Consider the following 22558-nt stretch of genomic DNA (forward strand, 5'->3'; position numbering starts at 1 on the left):
GTAGCAGTACAGTTTTGAAAGCTTTATGCATTATAAAAAAGAAAAAATATTAGCTGCTGTCCAAACTCATAATAGTGCCTGATGTAAAAACAAAATAGGTCATAAGGCTGCGAAAACCAGTACCCATCAACTCAACAGGAAAAACACAGATGCAACAGCTCAGTACACTGGTTCATTATCTCCTAAATCTGTAGCTAATTTGCACTGCATAAGAATAATTTTAATACAAGCCCTGGAGATTATCATCATTTAAATGTGTGAGAAGAATTTCCAGTTTCCTGAGGAAATCTTCATCCTGATACACAGAAAAATTTTATCCTAAGCCTCAGTTTGTCTTCTTACCTGCACTCTCATACACATATCCAAACTCAGCTCTGGCGAGCAGTCCAGAGTTTAGCTGGTGCAAATGAGGGGCAAACATTGCCTGATGCACTTAATCAGAAAAACATTGGCTTTCAGATTCACCCAAGGGTGATGCGTGTTTCATTCCTGGCCAGTGTGACATTGCACATATTTTTGCATGCCAAGTTGCATCAGGCTGCCATGGAGAGCAGACAAGTGAAATAACAAGTCCCCCTGGCATGCTGTGGTATAAAATCTGTGACCCAGATACTCCTGCACATAGCACAGTTTGGAGCTAGAGGGGCAAAAAGAAATATTTATGCTGCTGGAACCTGGTCTGCTTTAGACAGGTCCTCAGGAAAAATACCAGAAGCTGGTTTGTACTGGGATACAGGAAATAGCAATCACCAGACCATTGGAAATTCCTGGCCATTTCTTTTTGCAAAGGATCAAGGCCCTGTTCCCAACAGTTAACCTGTGTGAAATGGTGACATCTGAGAGTACTGCGTTGTGCTTGAGGCTGTAGGAGGACACACTCTAAGGTACCATTTCTAAACTCTAGGAAAACGTGGAGGAAAAAAGAGCATGTGGCATTGATCTTCTCTAGTGTGAAATGTGAAGAAATTTCTAGAAATTTCTAGAAGAAATGTGTTGGAGAAAAGTGATTACACTCTTTCTCATAAGACAGTAATTTTTTAGATAAGGGAATTTTTCCATCTAATTTCTCATCAATTAATCTCTAAGTTGTCGTTGTCCCAAAGTAAAATGTAAGGGCTGGCAGACTCAGCCCTCCTGATGGTGCCAACAGAAATACTGTAGCTGTGCATTATCTTTTCCTTCAGGGAAAAATATGAGAAACCCAGAGAGGCCAGACTAGACTCTGGAATGTCCTTGGCAGGAAGGATTGATGTCCTTTGTGTTGTGGAGGTTTGTGCATTTTCATCATTATTAAGCTCTTGATTCAGGAAGGTAGGGAAAACGTTTCCAACCCTTTCAGCACAAGAGGATGCCTGATTTTGCAGTGAAGTACCTCAACAAGAATACTGCTCTAAAGCACTGGAGAGCATCTGCTACTTCTTTGTATTCCCAGATGGAATAATATCTAATACCCACAGTAAAGTTTCTGCTTGAAGTGCCTGGAAGTTCAGCAGTGAGCTGTAGTTTAACCTTCAGGTTTCATGTGGTCTGTGTTACTCTCCTTTAATAAATATTTAATATTCATAGCATTTTTGGAGAGTTTTGGTAAGCAAACCTACAGCCTCTCCCAACATAGCCAGGGTGTTACTACAGAGAGGGGAAGATGTGAGAATATATCAGTATTAGAAGTGCATTGTAGTAAACCTTCTGGATTGTGCATGAGGACAATGAACTCCAGGATTCTCATTGTAAATATAACATAGTCTCTCTAAGCTTTTAAATAGCTGAGAGTACAAGTGATTTCATTTACAATGTAAAGAAAATAAAAGCTGTACATCACAGGTCGTTCTATACCTCTGCACACTGGATTTAAGAAAAAAAAAGCCAGCTTCTAAAGTAAATTATTCTGAATTGTCCTTGACAATTGTCAAAGACTAATTATTCTGCTAATGTTGTGTGACTTGCACAAAGGCTATTTTTACCATGAAATTTTCCTCACGATGAGAATGCTTCATTCTGCTTCAGTAGTTAGTGATATGTCCTTGAAACACAGGTCCTAGGTTTTGAAATTATCAAGGGCTTTCTAAAATGCAGTTTACTTTGTAACTGAACTGATTCTCTCTCTTTGCATCTCATGGCAATCAACAAAAGCAAGTTTTCATAAGCAAATGCAGAAAATAACCACAGTGCCTCGATTTGAATCCATATGTGCTTATAAATACATGAACATATGCAAAATAATAATATTGCATGGATTTGAAAATATCTAGGTCCTCTGTACATGATATCAGAAGACAAATGTTCATTTGTAGATCCAAATATAATTATACTAGATCATGTTGTCCTTTCTTTCTCTTTTCATTCAGTGCCAGGGTTTTGTTCTGTATGATGCCTCAGTGCCAACAAGCACTCCTTGAATGGTGCAATCAGGCAAAGCTCTGCTGATTTCATGCAAAACATGTTGATTCTCACCACTGGTAAGCAATTTATAATTTACTTTTCTGCTGTGGACATTTCATAAGGTTTCACAGAACTTTCTGGATGATAGTGAATATTCATATATTTAGAATAGGGATTAAAAATTCTAGGATAATTTTGGGAGCAATTTCTGAACAGATACCATGGTTGTTCTGAGGAAGAACTCTCTCTTGCATTTTCTTACAGTGTTGGAGCAAAGCAGATCCACAGTGCAGGTAACAGAACTTGTTGACTGTGCTTTAATGTTGGAGGAGGATTCCTAGACAAGCCTCTTCTCCTAATCCTGTTGAACTCCCATGAATTTCCTGAATGTGTTTTCTGTTTACTCTTAAAATCTTATTTCTGTTTTTTCGTGTATGTGGCGGTAGGTGGGGAGGGGAATTTTGGAAGAGTACATAGTTTACCTCTATCCAATAATTTTTTAAGAATGAACTCAAGTGAGAAATAATAGTTGATCCAAAAATTCTGAGTCAAAGTAATTTATTTATGTGGTGTAGTCAGGCAATATCTTTTTCAGGCTTGTTTCTTCATACCCTTATTAATTTATGAATAAAAATTTCTAAAATACTTAAAATGGCAGGATAGAAAGAGTATGGTGGAGAAAGGTGACACTGGCATTGATGTTACTATTATTATTGTGCTAATACAAGATCTCTTGATCAAAAGTTTGTTAAGAAACTGTTCAATAAATCAGCCTCCCTCTGGAGATGTTTGAAAAGGGTGTAGGCAAGGATGCTGCACCCAAATTCTTGGGGAATATTTGCCAACCTCTTCTCTAAAGTGATCAATCACTTCATCTGGGCCAAACTGACAATGTCTGGAGGTCACTTGGTTAATAAGACAAAATTAACCCTTTCTACCATGTCATACCTTCCAGTTATTAACACCCGTATCAGCTACAAATTCTTATCTTTAGGAAGACGTCCTTAAAGACTTGTACATCATCATGAAAGTTGAAATTGTAAACAGTGTTTGAAAGTTTGGAATAAAGAAGAATGATGAATTTCTGTAGCTTACCTTACTTCATTGTAATTGAAGCAGTAAGTCCAATATTACAACAATATCTTTATTGTAATACATTTACAATGATATACCAAGTTGGGAACAGTGATGTTAAATGTTGGATTAAGACTTTGCTCACATAAAACCTGTTTTGGAAGCCTGAGGATTGTTTTGCAGGAGGCCATGTGTGAAGTAAGACATTTAAATGGAGAAGTTGCAATATGAGTATTGACATATAAAACAGTGGATTTATGGGTCTGAAGTTAAGATAAGCAATATTAAACACCTCACATTCTGCAGTTCAGATAAATAGAGCAATTCTTGTGTTATCTGTTGCAGATAAGCAGGTCTCTGAGAAATGTATTGTTGCATTCGTCTGTACTCGATAGCTTCCAGCTAGATCTGTCCATTTGGCACTGAATTATGTAATGCAGTCTGTGGATCTAGAGGGCATGTGATACTGAGTCACAGTTCTAAAATCATTCCCATTTTGTCTTATTGTGGGTCAAAATTTCTTTTAGCACAGCAGTCTGATAAAAATGTTTATCTGTTAGTGGGATTACTTAGTTCTGTCAGGGTTAATATCTTTGTTTTTAAAGGCTTGTTTTCTGAGGTACACTGTAGATTTATTTCATGGCTTCTTACACCATCTGATCTTTAAAGGTAATGACTTTCAATTGAACCCTTTACCAAAACTTCTGCAAGGGATTCTCTCTTTTATTATAAGGACAACCCTAAGATTCTCACAAAACTGTAGCTTTTATTTTCTTACCAATCATATTCTGTCAGCCAGTTCCTGCTCTACCCTCTCAAAAAGGTACATTTTGTTCCTGCATATCCTCTTAAGCCTAGAAAAAGTGGAAAATCTGTATTTCAAATAGAAAGAGTTCTTCTTCATGTTGTGAGCAGTCTAGAGAGACATGGCAGAAGGTAAAAAAGCAAATACCTGTACTTGAAATCAAAGATCTGGGGAGTATCCGTGGTTCCTTTGCAAATACCAAAAATACTAGATATATAGTTAAAACTAGCCCTAGTAAAAATGAAGGTATGCTAAAAGCTCTGTTCTAACTCGCTGCTGCCCAACTTGCAATCCATTCAGATGGGTGAAAAGACTTTGACTGACTTAATTAGGAAGCTTTAAAAGTGAGCCATTATTTAATCACACAATCATAGAAGGAAAAAAAAAGAGAATTAGAAGAAGAAAAAATAGAAGTAAGGGAAGATGTAAAAAATATTCTTTAAGGTGATGTGTGAGGAAGATTTAAATTTGTTTGCCTGTTAATTTATGTTGTTTATTTTTTAATTTCTTATCAACTTCAGTCTTCAAGAATTTCTTACAGTAAAAGTCCAGTAAATCTCCAAAAGAAGTTCTGATTTGCTGTTGTGTTCGCACTGACTAGCTTCAAGTTTTATTGTGTATTATCCAAAATATAAATTTGTTTGAGGAGTGGAAAGAGCTATAAACCTTACTTTGTGTACCGCATAAACCACCAGCTTCCTTTCCACTGGATAGGAATACACCTGAGGATGGATAGTCACCAATACCAATAAACTATTTGCTGCAATAGGTGTGTGGAAAGCATTGGCATTTCTAAATAGTAATTTAACTTTCCTTAATGCACACAAGACTAAAGAGTCATTCTGCCTTACTCATATAGCTGATAAGGATGCAGGCTCTGAGTAGGATTGATGTGTCTTCTCTTCCAAGAGCTACTTCCTATTTGTTGTAGTGGACTTGGATATAAAGTAGCCATGTGGAGTGTGCTGTGGGTGCTGATGAAAGATGTTCAGACAGTTTGCATGATCAATAATGTTTATGTTTGCAATGATATGCATTTCTTAATTGGAGCCTAAACATTGCAGCATTTATGTGATTATTCACCAAAAAAGAGATTCCTGTACAGCTCTGGAAGTTCAGTTCTCAAATGTCATATTATCACCATACGTCCATTTCCTCAAATGCAGAATAAGGAGTATCTGAAACCAAAAACTGAGAAGCATCTAGAAGGGCTATAACTTGCTGGCAGTACTGGCATCTACCCAGAGAAGTCATTGCAGATTCACTTTTCAGTGGCATGTTTCAATTCATACTTACACTATTTAGGAAAAGAATAGTTAAAGATGCACAAACTGTGTATGTTTATGTGTATACACAAAAGAATGAAGATGGTGTTATACATTTTAATTGCATAAATTGCCAACAATGTTGTCTGTTATCAGTTTTGCTGATAAAAATTAATTGAAGTAAATGAAACCATGCTTGTCTGGAAGAGGCCATTTTTCATCTCAATAAGAATTTTCTGCGTATGATGCAAGAGGGAATACCTTTTGATTCCCAGACAGAATAAAAAATCTTTAGGGGTCAAGTTAGTAATCTCTTTACTGACGAGTTGAGGATGTTGTGCCCTGTTGATAGAGGTTCAAAGAAAATCTTAGGAGTGGTGATTCGCATGCAATTTTGTTCTGAGTTTGCTACATATCCTTTTACTGTGTTTCTCCTCTCCTTTGAAGTCTCAGTCTTGTCTTTTACTTTCAATTTTGCAGCCTTTAGTAGAAAAAGTTCCCCAGATTTCGTGGATAAGCAATACCATCATTCAATATAGATGTTAGCACTGGTTTTAATATTCTTTAGTGATAGCCCCACAAGCCAATAGAAATCCTGGTAATTATCCTGATTTCTCTCTCCTCTTCCCTACCAGTCCCTGAACTATACTTTGTGAAATGTGGAAATTGTAAGAAAATGTGTTGATTTGAACTTTCCCGTGCTAGCTGTAAATCTAACTTAGATACATTACTCAGAAACAGAGGTGCAGACTCAGGTTTCACTCTTGCAGCTTTCAATTGTTGTCAAGTCACTCTGCTGGAATATCCAATGGACAAAACAAACTGGTAGTTGTAGTAGGAACCTACAGAAGATATTGGGTCAATGTTCCCCAAGAAAAGTAAACCTGAATCTGCCCTTCTTGAAATAATTTGAAATTCTACAATTATTTAAAAAAAACATGGTTGAGGTTGTGTGTGAATTGCTTGGAATAGACTTTAAAATACTGTAACAGTACAGTATTGGTAACTGGTAATCTTTCCCCCCTCCTCACAGTATTCTGATTATTTCTGTACCTGGTTTTGATATTTTGGTTCATTTTTAATGCAGCAAGAGCATTACATTTCAGTCAATTACAAGAGTATGTATTTTGTTTCCTTCTAATGGTTTCTCATATCTTTCCAGTGCACAGAAGCTATATGATATCTCTTAATTGCTCGAGGTCATAGGCATACAATACCAAGACAGACAGGCAGAACTTCACATTAAAAATCTGAATTACACACATCCACATGAAACAGCCTAGAAAAGGCAGATCTGATTTCTAAGATGTATCACAGTTGTCCTCTACCCCTTCTTTGTTCTATTAAGACTTTTATGTGCTGATAATTCAGAGATGCTGAGAAAACAGGAAGAGATCAAATAATTTCATAGTCACAATTCACCATTTCTTTCAAACTTTCGCATTCTACAGATGTGAAAATAGGTTTAACTCCTGTTTTACATATAAGGTCATGTTCAATCTTCAGTGAAATGAATAATAGGCTTCATATTAGTTTCAACACCCATTTGATCAGATTATCAGATATTTGACACATGACATTCAAAATGGTATATATAAGATTGGATACTAGAATAAAATTATAAAAATTATCATATATTCTGCCAGAAACATCAGGAAAAACAAAAAAATGAAAGTAGCAGACATGCTTTTGTAATGCACATACAATCTTAAATGCTACAAATTATGCCAACCTTGAAGGTTGTGCTTTTGGAGATGATTAATATATTCAGGGAAATGCTAAACTTCAAAAGCAGCATATTTTCAGGGTAAAAAATTAGTATGTGTACATCACATATACCACAGTATTGTCTTAGGCAACAAGAATATCTCAAAACATTAAGTAAGTAACTTTTACAGGAGATTAAGCATTCTAATTATTGGAATTTTGGCTTAACAGTCAGTGATGTTCTGTTTATTTTGCATATGTCTTATGGGAGCTCAAGGTCTTACAAGGAGAAGAAAATTTTGAATCATAAGTTATTACCACTAGAAAGATGTATTTATTCATTTGGTATTTAAAAACATCAAAGATTTCCTTTTGCAGTGACATACTATAATGATGTCAAGATCTTAAATAAAGACCAGGATATTAATGAGGCAGAAGGCTGGTTCAATGGATGAACTTTGATAAAATGTCATTCTCACACAGCAAGTAATTTTTCTTAAGATATTAGGAGGCACTCAGGTGTTTGCTCATGTAGACATAACTCTAAAAAAATCTGTAGCACTACAAGTTTTTTATTGCTGACCTGTGAAATATGAGAAGTGACCAGCTCATTAATTACTGTAATGCACTCAAGAGTGATGACAGGTTTTTAGATTTAAAAAAAAAATTGGGTAAATGCAACTTGATATATTAAAAGCCTTTAAAATGAACAATCTTGTAAAAAAAAAAAAGATATTACAGACAGCCTGCTCACTTTGATGGACAGAGTACTGTATATAATGAGACTTTACAAATATCCAACAATGTCTAAAGGGGCTCACTTTAAGAAGTAGCCCAGTGTTGAAGAAAGTTGGCAAATGAATGAAACCTGAAGTGGCAATGATTTGTAGTTTGACCTCTACTAACATTTGTAAAGGCAAGGAATCCCTTAAGAAATGGTTGAAGGAGGAAGTGGGAATAACAGATTTAGAAGGTTTGGTCTGAAGTTGTCATGTAGAAGGATTCACTTGAGGGAGTGGAGAGGCTTGGTAGGTGTTCTTTTGAAATGACCAGTATTTTCCTCATTTGCTGCCTGCTGGGAATACCACAGGACAGGGGCTTTTGTTCCACAGGGAAGCTCTTCCATGCCCACCTTGATCAAATATCATCCTTGTAACTTCTGTGTTTTTCTCTTGCACTGAGCAAGGATTGCAGAGTTTCACACACCAGCACCACGCCCAGCACCACCCCACACAGGAGATAAAAATGCAGGTGTCTGTGCAGTAGCTCTCAGCAAAGAAAGATCCCCAGCAGCTAAAAAGTATTTGGGCTGGCACTGGTTAAAAAAGTAAGCCTATCACTGTGTTTTTTCAGTTCTTGACCCAGTTTCAAGTCTAAAACAAATGCTTGTTTTAGGCTGGTGGGCAGAAAGAGGAAGTTATTAATGTATTTTAAAACCTAAAAGAAGAATAAATCAAGCTCAATTAAAAAAAATCATCTGGGATGTGAAGAAAAAAGACTTCAACTTAATTTAAACTTTATTTGCCGTAGAAGGGATGAAAATCCCTGTTCCACTGCAGACAAGTGGGATGTTCTTCTCCATTCTCATTTATCTTAAGTGCCCGAAAGAGTAGGATCACTGAGAGGTAAATAGGTCTATTGGAAGAAAAAGAATATAAATGCTGAAAAATTACTTGAAGAAACAGACAATTTAGTCAAAAAGTAATATGCAAGTGCTGCTTCTGTAGAGTTACATTATTGAATAATTTCATCATTCCTTTGCAAACTATCACAAATTTTTCAGTCCTCATTTGGAATTTATGAATTACCCTAATTTTCTTATTTATGAATTATAATACTGAGTCCTTCAAAACTTTTACAGTACATTTCTAACTTGATCTGCTGTCCCAGGTTTTAGCTTTTATATTTTTCAGATTCTGTGCTGCTTTAGTGTGTACTTCTGAGCTTCATATTAGGGGATAGTAAGCTCTCTTTACAGAGTAGGTAGACCAAACAATTCCTCCTCTAGCTAGGGACCAAGGACAGCCAATCCAAATTTCAGGCCCAAAACATATAAACAATGGTGGAATGAAGAGAGAAAAACAGAAAGGGTGGGACTTCATAATCTAACACTATAATTGGACAATTAACTCCAGTATGCAAATGGACCAGAACTTATGAAAGTGTGAGAACTTATGACTCGTTGTGCATTTTGTGACCATTTTGGGTCCATCTTGGGTGTAGCTCTGGCTGGGCTCTTGTGCTGCCCAAGGTGTATCCATTGAGGCCTTCTAATAAATACCTACTTTATTCTTTAACTCTGTCCAGCCTCTGTTGTTGGTCAGCCTTCAGAAGGCATCAGATCTGTTTAAAATTCCACAAAGCTTTGTTTTTATTATTGATTTGTGGGGTAGTCATGCATGTTTAAGAACAATTGCAACACACCTTTAGTGTATTTTACTCCATATCATAGACATGTACATTTGTCCCACCTTTTACTTTAGCAGGGTTTCGACTCCTTTTAACTGGATCAAGTCATCCTGCATTTTGCCTGGTTAGATTTTCTCTTCCTCCTGCATTGTATTGCACCTATAGGCATGCCCACCAAATGGGGGTAACTAGGATGTACATGATATATGCCTGGTAAGTCTTTCATTTCTGTGCAGGGTTGGGTTTAGCTCTGGGATGATGTTGAGCTGCCAGTACAGTGTGAATTCAGTCCGACCTGAGACACACACAGGGAGCACAGTGGTCTCCTGATCTGTGAGGGTGTGGAGACTGCCACCCGCTCTTTGCCAGAAGTGGAACTCAGGTTTGGTTTCACTCCCACTGGGGAAAAATAAGAGATTACAACTGCTTTAGAAGAGACTGTTCTACATAGTAGGATTTGGAGTCAAATATTTATCCTTTAGAATATACTGACTAAATAATTTTTGTTACAATGAATAAAAAGCATGGAAGGAAAAATTGCCTTAACTGAAAAATTGTAATCCAGTATATTTACAGCGGTTCTCTCTTTTAATTTTATCAGAGGCCTGAAGCTTCAATGTTACTAAGATTTGTCTGGAATTGAGTGTTAAGTATCTTCAATTAGAAAATTTTAATTAATTGTAATTTGTAAAAGATTTAGCAGATTTTGGATTCCTTCTGTATAAATTAATTTCCTGATGAGTCAGTGTGGTCATTTTGGGAAGGATACTTTGTAATTTTCATGCATATCAAAATATAGAGACACTTTTAACAGCAGCTCTGAAACAAGATAGTTATAGAGCTATCTACAACTTTCCTGTACTCTGGAATGTGTTTAAAGATATTATAAATTCTTCAATCTATGCTTAATGTTATTTTTTACTGGGAGTTTTATAACTTTCTAATATACCTGGTAAACAAGTAAGCATTTTATTATTTTCTGGGATTGACAAATGCTTGCCCCTAACTTCCAAAGATACGTATAGCCCTTCTATCCTCCTGTAAATTCATGTGTATCTGGATAAAAACTGTTTTCTAGCTGTATATGCATTGTCCATATGGCTAAAAAGCTGTTAAAAGTCTGGAAGATTATCCAGAGCAGCAGTGCAGTTAAGCTTTATGTTCAGTGAAGTGCCATTATTTTTCAAGATAGTAAAAATCAGGGAATATTAAATGGAAACAGATAAAAAGGTGTTATTACAACAGCCCCTTAATTAGCCAGTTTGATTTCCCTTTTGATCTTTTCAATTAGCCAATAAACTGTCTTTTAAGTTATGTTATTGGGCAAGTACATCATGGAAAATCAGTTATTTGAAATGATTTTAACAAACTCTCATCCATTTTTACAAATGTAAATGTGCTGTAACCCTTAGCCAACTGGCTAAGTAGCCATCTGCTGTATAGCTGATCACTCTGATTATGTGAAAAGACAGCAGGTCTCTACTGTAGGCTTTATTTTATTTATAAGGCTATGTACATTGGCTTCCATTCTAATTAGATTTTGCACAGCTATAGTAATGTAGGAGGTACTTTAATAAATGCTCAACAGTATCTATGACTCTGCCAACTTGGCTTAATATAATGAGATGTCCTTTGCAGAAGTGTTCCAGAAGGGATTGTAAAGGGATTGTAAAGGGATTGTTTACCACTTGGTCTTACAAGGAGTTAACCAGGATTCTGTAACAGCAGAGGCTTGTGGATGAAAATCACAGGCTGAATTTCAACCTACATTGCACTATAAAAGTCACATAAAATAAACCTGTGCTGATACGTGGCTTTACATATTAATCATCCCTGCAGAGAACATCTTTTCTCACCATCTCAGATTAATTGCAATAGGACCCTAAAAAATATTTTTGAATGCTCAACTAACAGCTGCAGGCCTGTTTCAGCCCTTTTGATGCTCTGGAGGTATGTGATTCAGATCTCCAGAAATTACAACTGCAAGACTGTAGTTGCAGGGAGAGCAGTTTTGATGAATATACACTGAAATTGTAATGATTGTTCTGTGTCAAAGCTAATAAGCTTAAACTTCTTGTTTCTGTTTATCTGGCTTTCATGCTAGAAATTCTGATTCTTAATGATAATAATACATCCATTAACTGGAGTAATTATACAGTTTTGAGACCCTCGGTCAAAGAGATCAGTTGTTAAAGAGACACTATCAATAGGCTGAGGACCTACATGCCAGTTTCATTAGACGGAAAATTTTTCAGAATGTTTGTTATTCCACTGCAAGCCATGCTTATAATTTTTGCTAAATGTCATTGAAAATTTCAATGAGGGCAACATCATGCTTCTAAGAGGGAAGAAGAAAATGCAGTTGCGCATAAAAATGGGTAACTGACCTGACAGAGTGAAACAGGCCAAAGTGTGCTGCACTTTTTATGTCCTATTGGTTTTAGTAAGTAAAGATGAAATTTGCTAGTGTGCCAAAGAAAGGCAGCACCACTTCCACAATGAGATTTTCTTGAGTGAATACTTTATAATAACTCACCACAAAGATATTACTGACAATAGTAAAACCATTCATATAATTGAATGGCTTGTTTTCCCTATAATTATGGGGAAAAAAAAAAGGTCAAAGGAAAATACGCACAAGCATGTAATGAGAGGCAGATAGTAAACACAATCAAATCTCCAGTCTGAATAATACTAGTCAAGTTGAACATGTCCAGGTATTAGGTAATAGCTTTAATTTGCATTAAAATAGGTTTAAAAACTGCATTACAAAACTACTGCATGATAATGTCATATAAATTGTCTAACAGGGAATAAAAAGGTTTAGGACGTTTACAACTTATTTATAACTAGCTAAATGGCAGCATATTTAGCTTGCCAAGAGGGAAGCAACACCACACACATGTGATACAGTATGATAGGGTGTAATCACAGCTGAGACAAAATGTAAGCCTCTTAAAGTAACAAATACCTGATTGGTTTAGCACCGCTGCCAAAAATAAAGACATGTGGCTGCTGGGTAATCTGGATGTGCAAGCAATGAAAAAAGAAATGAAAAAAATGGTGTAACTGTTCAAAATGGTGCCTCACTGTTACATTAAAAAAAAAAACAACATTATATTGATTCAAATAATTTTTCCCTTCACTTTTCATTGTCTTGCCTTTCAAAACTATAATTTTGTGATAATATTTCCAATCACATGCCTTCTTTGTGTAATTATGCCTTCTCCACTGCCAGAGTTTGACAGCCTCTCTCTAGAGTGATGCATTATGTTGGATATATATGAAGAGGGAGAGCCTGCTGAACTCTTCCATGTGGTAACAGATTTGGTGCAGCACGATGGCAGCGTGTAGGGTGCAGTCCATGGCCTTAGAATCTCACAGCCTGCTCAAAGGCAAGCCCTTCATTTTAGTGCTGTGTTAGTTTAATAGGCAGGTTGAGGCTGGGGAAGGAATGAGCTGGGGAAGTAAGAGCTGTCCTTTATGCTCAAACAGCTTTCCAGAAGAGAAATATTTCCCTAGAGATATATTTTATTTTTTTAAGATTCTTTAGCTTAATTGTTTCTGTAAGACACCAACAGACAGTTTCAACTTACACACTCTGTCTCCTTTTGCTTTTCCCCCCCTAGGTCTGTATCCTCACTTTCTAACTCAAATACCTCTTCAGTTACAAATGCTACCACGCGATGCAATGAGGCAATTGAAAGTAACATCTGATATTTAACTGCTTTCTGGGAATAGGCAGAAAATTAATAGGGTGAGTGAGTATGTTTCAAAGAATAAAAGAGGGAAATAACATTTTCCAAATCCCAGAAGCTGAGTGCAATTGCTTATATTATTTCAACTGAATGGGGGTGGGGTGAGGTGGCGGGTGGTCTGTGTGTGTTTGTGTGTGTAATTGCAGCAGTACTATCAAGTGCTTATGATTCATTTTTTCTGTTTACTGATGTGTCTCTGAACCTAGCATAATTAGCTTCACTTCCGACATAAAACTCAAAAACTCCTTGGAAAGACAGACTCAAATGTGGGCAGTATGCCCTCATCTTTCAGAGACAGCAAATATTATAACAGATTCCATCTGTGAATCTTTAAGGTGACAAAATCAGAGATTTTTTATGACCATTAGAAAACCCTGTGTGTATTCCATAAGTAGCCTGAACCATTGTGCTGCAGGCCTGTTTTTCAGAAGTGCTCAAAACAGGATTTTATTTGCAGTTGGTGGGAGTTGCAAGCATTTAGACCTTCTGAAGACTGGCCCCGGGGTTTTATTCTTGGGAAATAACAGGAAAACTGAAGGAAAAATAAAGTCCTCATATAATAGCATTTTCAGAATAGAATGTGTTAATAATTTCTGCAGTACCTTGTTATTATCAATGGAAATCTAACACATGAATCAAACATTCCGTGTGTTCAGTTACTTTATAAAAACTCTTCACAATAGCTGTCTCTACAGTGAAGTTATCAATGCACAAATAGAGAACTGGCTGGAAACCACTGAAGGTTTTGGCGCTTGATTATCAAACTAGCTTTTGCAAATGACAGCCTGAGACATGAAGGACAGCCTTAAGAGGCTCTGAGGAATGACAATAAATTTCCCCATTGAAATTATTTAATGAATTGCTGAAATGATGCAAATTCTATAGGAGTGGAAAGCTATGGACTCTCTACAATAAAATACTTTCAGTGAGAACCCCAGTGACTTTTTCTTGCCCTTTTAAGGTATTTAGTGCTAGATTTTTGCCCAAGGTCAATTGGTTTTTATTAAAAACTGATGAAGACTCATGGGGCTACAACATTAGTACAATATAGAGTCAAAATATTTTTATGTACTGGAAATTATGTGAGAAACAACTACTGTAAGCTTGAGGTTTTAAAGCACTGTTCTTACTGACTCTTTTCCTTTAGTATAGAAAATGTCCCAATTGTCAGGTAGTGAGTGGATACATCTGAGCAAACCTTACAATTTCAGCTGAGTTTTAAATTTAAAAAATTTACAATTTCATGTTTGAGTTCTAAAAACACTCTGGGTAAGTGCACAAAAGAACACTCAATTTTCTAACATGACTGAGATGGGCATAAATGCATAAACTGGTTGGGATTTTCTGTCCTCATGTTCTTTGATTTCTCTGCTTGTCTTCCCATTTAAAGAGAAAGAGAAAGAATAGAATAGGACATGAATATTGCAGGACAAATTGAAATTCCTGATGTATAGCAAGTTGAAGGCAAGAAAATAGCCCTCTATCCATTTTAGTGAGTTCAAAGCCATTTTGCAGATCACTGATTATTTATCTTGATTTATCATGTATGTGTTACTCAATTTTGATGTCTTCTATAGCAGAAAATACCATATAGAGCATAAAAATAAATATAAATTAAAAAAACAACCCAACATTTTCCTCTTTTTAAGTTTGTGTCAGTAATTAGTCAGGTAAGTCTGTGGGCAGTTTTTTGTCTTACAACAAACTTAAATTCACTTAGAATCTGAACACTGTTTCTGAGGCTTCTTAGCTACCAAATAGTTCATTTCTTCTGAAGTGAATGTGTTGTCCTCATGTATGTGTAGTCCTTGGCAAACATCCTGGATAGATTCTGGGAAAATGTGATTGCACTTCACAAAGTCAAATATGCGTATAAAGGGTATTGATAACGACACATTTGGGAACATTCTGAAAAAACTATTGCTTTAAATGTATTCTCAGCTCTGAGATAATGTTAAAAATGTAACTTTGAACCTATTCATGGATTATATAAAGAAGAAAACTAAACCATGATAATAGAAAATGTGTTACTTCTCAGCTATTGGCTTTTATGAGTCACTACTGAGAAAACAGATAATGATCTCTGTCTCCAAGGTGCAGAGATTTGTCCACAAGAAAGGGAACTCATTTACATAGTTATCTGTAAAACAGAAAAATAGCAGTGTCTAACCACACAGCAGCGATCTGTGCGCTTAAATGAAAGATTTGCACATTTAAATAACAAGAATTTTTAGTTTTGCTTCCTTATCTCAGTTTGACAATAAGTATATCTGAACTGTAACACTTCAATTATAATGATGACACCTCATGGTTTCCTTACTTTGACCTAGAATATCATTCAACAAAAGACTTGATAGGTTATTCTTCCAGCCATGCAGATCAGAGTTGATTCTCAGTAATTCATACTTACACTGATTAAGTAAAATGAATACGAAAAAGTTGTCACAAAACCAATCTGTGATTGAATCTCTCAGCTCTGCATTTTCTCTTTAGTTTCATGTCCATTTTTCCCTGTTACAAATCATTTTGCTTGCCAAACATGTCAATCGTAAACATCTTACAGCAGCTTAAAAATGGAATGGAAGCCTCTCTTTCTGTAAAGGTAGATCAGGGAAAAGGAAACTAAAATTTGCAGAAATGGTAGACTTGACCCTCACCTTGGTCTCATGTAGCTCATTAACACAGAGTTTCATTTAGTGCATCAACACTCTCTTCTGTCCTTCCAGTGCTGAGGGAATTAAGTTCCCAAATCAGCAATTTCTTTTGGACAGCATTACCAAGCTTTTCTCATCTATGTAACACTTTATATAGTCTCTTTAGGATCATCTGTTAATGGAAAGTGGCTGGCACAGTGATGCATCAGAAGTAACAAGACTAATAGCTATTACTTCACATCTTTTGCTTTAAAGCCCTTTTACATTTTGGCACAGCAGACAGCTGATTTTTAAGCGAAGATGTGATGGATTGGTAGAAGTTCTACCTGATGTAGCATATATAATCTTCATTTTTCTCTATAAACATGAATTAATATAAAAAAGCTGTAGGTTTTCATTTTCCTCTCCTTATAAGTATTTCATTTTGGATAATGTATAGCCTTGCATTACCACTGTTACACAAATAAATGATAAGTCACAAGTAATAAGCTTCAATTATTTAAGCTTTTGTAAAAACCTTACCAAAGTATTTCCAGATGACTCATACTGTATGAAATTGTCTCAGTAGTTGCTCATCTGTTACTGATAAGGGAGGCACAAAATAAATCACAGCAATATGATTTGGGTAAAATTTTCTAATACACCTAAAAGGTAGACGATCTAATTTTGGGAGCTTGGAACTATGCATCCACGCAGTCAGACATTGACTAGAATGTAAATGCAGATTCCAGTAGGATTTAGAATTTTGTCTTCTTACAAGCATTGGAAAATTCTGGGATCCCTTCTTTGCAATTTTTAAACATCTAAATGTTTTCAAAAGTCATGGACTGTAGAAGTCAAAGGGTAAAGAAATGTAAAGATCTGCACTATTGGTGAGTATACAGTTTGATCCAAGTAGAATTGAGGGACCAAGATTTATGTTTAAAATAACTGAGATATCTAAAACCCCAAAAATGTTATGGCCAGGATGTCCCCAAGTTCCTAATGTTCCAAATGCACAGATGATCTCAATCTTATACAAAGCAGTTAAGGTCTTATCTTTTTTTTAAGCAGTCTTATTTCTTTATCTGCATGATATCAAGGAACCTAAAATATAAATCCATTCATTCCCTTGGGTTTTATTTCAGGCTGCATTTCCTCTGGTTGTTTACAGTCTCCTTTCATAGTAAAACTATCCTGATTACAAGAGTATATTTTGTTTATTTATAAGCTTTCAAAAGCTGCTCATCGTTATTTTTCTCATCTCATTTTGGCATTAATGAGTGCTGCTTTAATACACTTTGGAAAGGGAGTAGAAAAATATTCTCCTAGTTCTGAAGATGAAATGAGGTACTAAGAGTTGAAGGATTTGTTCTAGTCACACAGTCAGGCACCACATCAACAGATCATGAGCCAGATGTTTCCATGGCCCTCACCAATGTGATACCTGAGCACCTGACCACCTTCAGTGTACTTAAAACAACCCTATGAGATGAGAAATTACTGTAATGCTCACTGTAGAAATGAAGAACTGAATTACAGGAAAACTAAGGGTACAGTACTAAATGTACTTAGACATTTATTATCTCAAAATTCTCCAAAAACAATATAGGAAAGAAATAGCTGAAGCAGGGAATTAAACCTGTCTCCTAAGTCTTGAGCTAAAGCTGAAACTGCTGAATAACCATCCTCTTTGTCCCTGGAAAAATCCTGCTACTCCATATCACACAATCTGGGTCATATCCCAGCTAAGCTTGTTTCTTTTCTCTCCTGGCATGCTGCTCAGATACATGTGCACAGACTGTTAGCTGATTTAAGGAAACTGATTTATTGGGATCATCTGCAAAGGTTAATTCTCACATAGGGAATGCCATTAACAGGTTGGCCATTGACTGTCTAGATGGTCACGGGGATTTCTATAACAGACATTTTGTGACACCTTCTTCACATGTGTCAGCTGAGACTCCCTGAAATGCTGGCCCATGAATTATTGTAATTCAGCTGACCACAGCCAGCATGGCCACTCTGTGGTCTATTGGCTACCCCAAGCCACATACCAGACTAACCTTATGGAAACATATTATGTCGTGAAGACATAACAAACATCTACAAAACTGCATCTGAGCATAACACAGAACTGCAAATAGAGTTCTCCATCAGGGAGTTTCTGTCAGCCAGCTGATGCTGATGTCTGCAGCCAGGACAGCCTAGCTGGTGTCCTTTTTCTATTTATAACAGATCTGACCTGGGCAGAAATAGGCTGGGGAGCAATTGTTTCTGTCCTACCAAGGAGAGAGAATTTGTGTGTGTGTGTGTGTAGGTACAGCTCTTACACCCACCTGCATTATTGTTAAAACTAAGTTATGGCAGTTAAATTCAGTGTGCACCAACATATGTATTTTTACCTTTTTTTGTCCTTTAAAAATATCCACATTCCTGTCCCTGGTGTTGCAGGGGTTTATGTCAACCATTTCTTTACTTGAGCAAAAGGACTGCTCAGAAGGTCCTTTCTGGGAAGCACTATCTCTGCAGAGCCCAGGTTTTCAGTGGCGCCCCTGAGAGCAGCAGCACCTGTTCTTTTGGCAAAAGGGATATATGGAGGGAATGAGCAGAAAGAAAGCATTGTTTTCTACTTACTTTCCCCTTATGTTATTGTTTCCAGATGAGTCAAATAAACAGAAAAGATTCTGGAATAACTGACTTGTATGTGGTTTTGCATATGCCTTAATGTATATTGCTAGAGAGAGGAATCAAGTTTTGTGCTAGGGTTATGCAACACAATCTTTTGTTGTTCTTGTTTTTCTGTTCAGCATATTTTATTGGGGAAAAAAAAAGTGCTGAATTGAGCTCATTACTCATCAGACATCAGAAATTCTTCTGTTTTCCTGAACCAGAAACTGAGTAAGAACTTCAGAACTGGGCCTAATGGTTCTGTAATTATAATGTCATATTATCACTATGTTCTTTAAAATGTCAACATGAGGAGAAAAAAGGCTATAGGCTATTATTTTCTCCTTATTGCGGTGTTCCTTTGAATACTGTAAAAAACATCAAACACATACTTAGAAACAAAGGCAGACTGAGTAAATGAGATCATGCTGAGGCCTTTGTTGCTCTGGCTGGATTGTTTTTGATGTCTGAGCTAGCTCAGTAACTGGCTTTATCTTTATCTGGGACCACAATGCAGCCTGGAGCATCAACATACCCGGCCAGACAGCCAATAACCGTGGCTGAGGTTCTGACCTTTTCAGATCTCCTCACAACTAATAAGTAGCTATGTGAGAAAACTTTTTTGTCTTTTTCTCTCTGGAAGACACTTCCCATACAAAGCAAAAAACTACAAGTTTTGTGTTCATGCAAAATTCAACTACAGGTACATTTGAAGTTTCTTCTTCAGAAACTCCATTAGGGGAAGCACCTGTGTGTGTGAAGAAGCCCTTCTTGTTCAGCTGCTTTTCCCAAACCTCAGGCATGTTTGCCTCACTTCACTGCATTACATATTGGCCTTTGCAAACAAAATACAAAGCTTTTCAAAAGCATTTTAGTAATTTTTCAGTGTTCTTTCTTAGTGTAGAATTATAGGTGTCCAGTAGTGTCATGTTCACTGAGAAGTACCTGAATTGAGTCACAAGGACCAATATATAGTATTTTCAAGGCAAACTGATTAACCTGTTTCCTCTGGTTGCTGCACGCCTGGTGAATAATTGTCACTTATTTGTTATGGCTTTCAAGGGTATCATCTGTCAGCAATTTGGTCTCTCTGATGACTTTTAGGTTGGAGAACATCTGTCTTTGATTCATTAGGATCCCACTTTGAGCCCTGCGTCCTTAAACATTTGTAAATCTATTCCCAGTAATATTAGACCTCCAGGGTTCTTGCTTTGCTAACTGATAAGGTCCACTTTAGAGTCTTGTAAAGTATGGGTATAGACAAAATAGTCTGGCCAGAGCTAAAATGATTCACTGGATGTTATATGATGCCTTGAGTGCTGTAGGCCTGGAGATAACAAAAGTAAAACCTGGTATGCTTGATTTCAACATGAGAACTGAGAAAATGCATTCAAAACCTTTAACAAAGGAGTCTTGTCCAATTGCATAAGGAAACATTTCTCGCATGTTTAATTCTCAGGTAACAACTTGCAATTTTACAGTGACTTCATGTGTTTAAAACTCCCTATCAAATGCTTTATTTAAAATCTGAAATTTCATAACTAAAATACAAGTATCCATTTCCAACATTATCAACAATTATCACTCCCGAAGATGGCAAAAAACCCCTGTAGTATTGTATTCCAGTGACTGCAGCTGGACCCAAATGTTAGAATGATACATAAGTAATAAGATATTTTCTTCAAAGCTTTCTATAATCTGTGATTGTTTATAACTCAGGTGAGATTTCTTAGGCCTTTCTTTAATTGGATCAAATACTTCACTGAATAAAGCAAGAAACTGAAATGCATAAAGCAATTTTCTTCCAGCACCATGTATTTTAAAATACTTCCAGACTTTTTTTGTAAATGCTCCTCTTTTCCAAATTTAAAATTATATTAATTTATTTCCAATAATTATTCCTTGACAATGGAATTTTTTTCTCTGCTTTTGTTGCTTGCTGATGAAGCGTAGATGTGCACAGTCCTGGATGTGCCTAAACATTGTTGTTCAATATGGAGAAACTCTACCTTGAACAGAATTGAGTGACTTCAGTTGAAGACTGAGTATTTGAGGAGAAGGGTTCAAGATGTTTTGCATCCAGCCTGGTAACTTTGGATGTCTGCAGAGACTGGGATGTAGGGCAAGTGCCTGAGACTTCACTTTGGAGTAGGAGTTGAGGTACAAAACTGAAAGAGTAACAAACTTGCCCTCTTTCTCTGTGTTTATCCTTTGCACACACTTCTTGTCTCTTGCTACAAGGTAAACTTGCAGCAGCTACATCGAAGTAAGTATTGTCGACCAGAGTGGCAGAACTGAGGTCAGGAGTTCTGCACCATTACTAATGCAACAGCTCCACATCCTTCCTTCATTTTGATTAAGAATACCAATGCCCGTTTTCATCCAACTGCTTTTTTCCTTCCTAAAAATTATAATTAAGGGAAATAGAGAGGAAAGGGGGAGAAAAAGAGAGGGAAAGGCTTACTTTTGCATTCTTTTTAACAAATATTATCCCTTCTGACAGTGATTGACAGTGAGACAGAATTATAAATAAAACTTTCACAGAGAATGTGGGGGTTTTTTCCCTTTCTGTCTCACTTTCTTGAGAACCTATCTCCTAACTTGAGAATCAGCTGTGGCCACTCTACAGGATCATTCTAATACCCCTGGCCACCTGTTGAACCTGTGGCTGGTTCCTCTGGGTGATGATAATGGAAATGGAAATTTAGAGGGGGCAATATGGAACCTTTCCACGGAGTCTCAGAATAATTTTGCAGTTACAATGTTACTCTTGTTCACTCCAGGGATATTATTTGCCTATATTTTTGAAGCATAAGGTGCAGGCTGAGCTTAAATCAAGATGCATTGTGTATGCACCTTCCCACAGAGTTCCTTTGTGCAAAGGGATATTTGATGAAAGTGTTGTTTGCATACATGGGCAGTGCAGGATGGTTTGCAGATGCACACAGAGTTTATCACAAATATCAGTGTCTCTTTTTATGAAATAAATATGATTGCAAGTTCAAGAACAGATCTGGTTCAAGCAACTTTCCTATTCTGAATTTGTGGGTTAAGAACAATGGGATGTTCAGCTCAGTTGTTTAGAGGATGGTGCTAATAATGTCAGGCTTTAGAGTTGGATCTCTGTGCGCCATTCACTTAAGAGCTGGACTTGATGATCCTTGTGGGTCCCTTCCAACTCAGAATATCCTGGGATTCTATGGAAAAGGCTGGGCTGGGATGAAGCATAGTGATGACAAAAAGCTAGCTAGCTATTATATAATATACACGTTCTAGAGTGTGTTTAGGTATGTAAATATTTTATATTAGGCTTGAATGCATATTTTAATTAGACAGCAATGATACACTTGGGGATACAAGTACTAACGCTGCTTAGAGATGATCTCCTTTAACACTATCCAGCTGTGTTGAAGGACTTTCCTGTACAACAATGGACAAGCTTTTGAATTAGCTATAATTGCAAATCATTTTATGGACAGAATATAGCAACATAACATGGTGTTCACATTGTTGTCATTAAATAAAGAGTAGAAATTATTTTGTTTATCTCTTTCAGAGGAATTATTTTCTGGGTTGGACGGTCAATACAAGGTGAAGCTGAGTATTCCAGAGTGTGTTGCCATAAAGGCAGGCTGCTGTTTTTTGTAACTGGTTTCATGGCTATCACAGAATGATTGAAGAGTTTTCCTCCCTAGTTTGTGCCTCTGGTTTTGATTAGGCCTTTTCTTCTACCTAGGAAGGGTCCTTGCTGACTATTTGTTGAGTGAACCTCAGCAGTGAGGCACCAGAATTGGCTGTACACTGACAACTTAACTGTGCTGTGAGCTAATTCCAGCTCTAGATATCCTTTCAAACGAC

The 22558-nt window shown here is 36.6% G+C and overlaps 1 long non-coding RNA gene across 2 annotated transcripts in view; it reads left to right on the forward strand.

The window, feature by feature from the left end:
- The first annotated feature begins 2324 nt into the window (after positions 1–2324).
- The window catches only part of LOC113458959 (uncharacterized), a 203235-nt gene continuing 183001 nt past the window's right edge, over positions 2325–22558 (forward strand). For both annotated transcript variants that reach the window (XR_012580385.1, XR_003379719.2), the window contains exon 1: positions 2325–2456. This is a non-coding gene — a long non-coding RNA (uncharacterized LOC113458959). The remainder of the gene's footprint in view (positions 2457–22558) is intronic.

Source organism: Zonotrichia albicollis, chromosome 5 (genome assembly GCF_047830755.1).
Source record: "Zonotrichia albicollis isolate bZonAlb1 chromosome 5, bZonAlb1.hap1, whole genome shotgun sequence".
NCBI classification, from domain to species: Eukaryota; Metazoa; Chordata; class Aves; order Passeriformes; family Passerellidae; genus Zonotrichia; species Zonotrichia albicollis.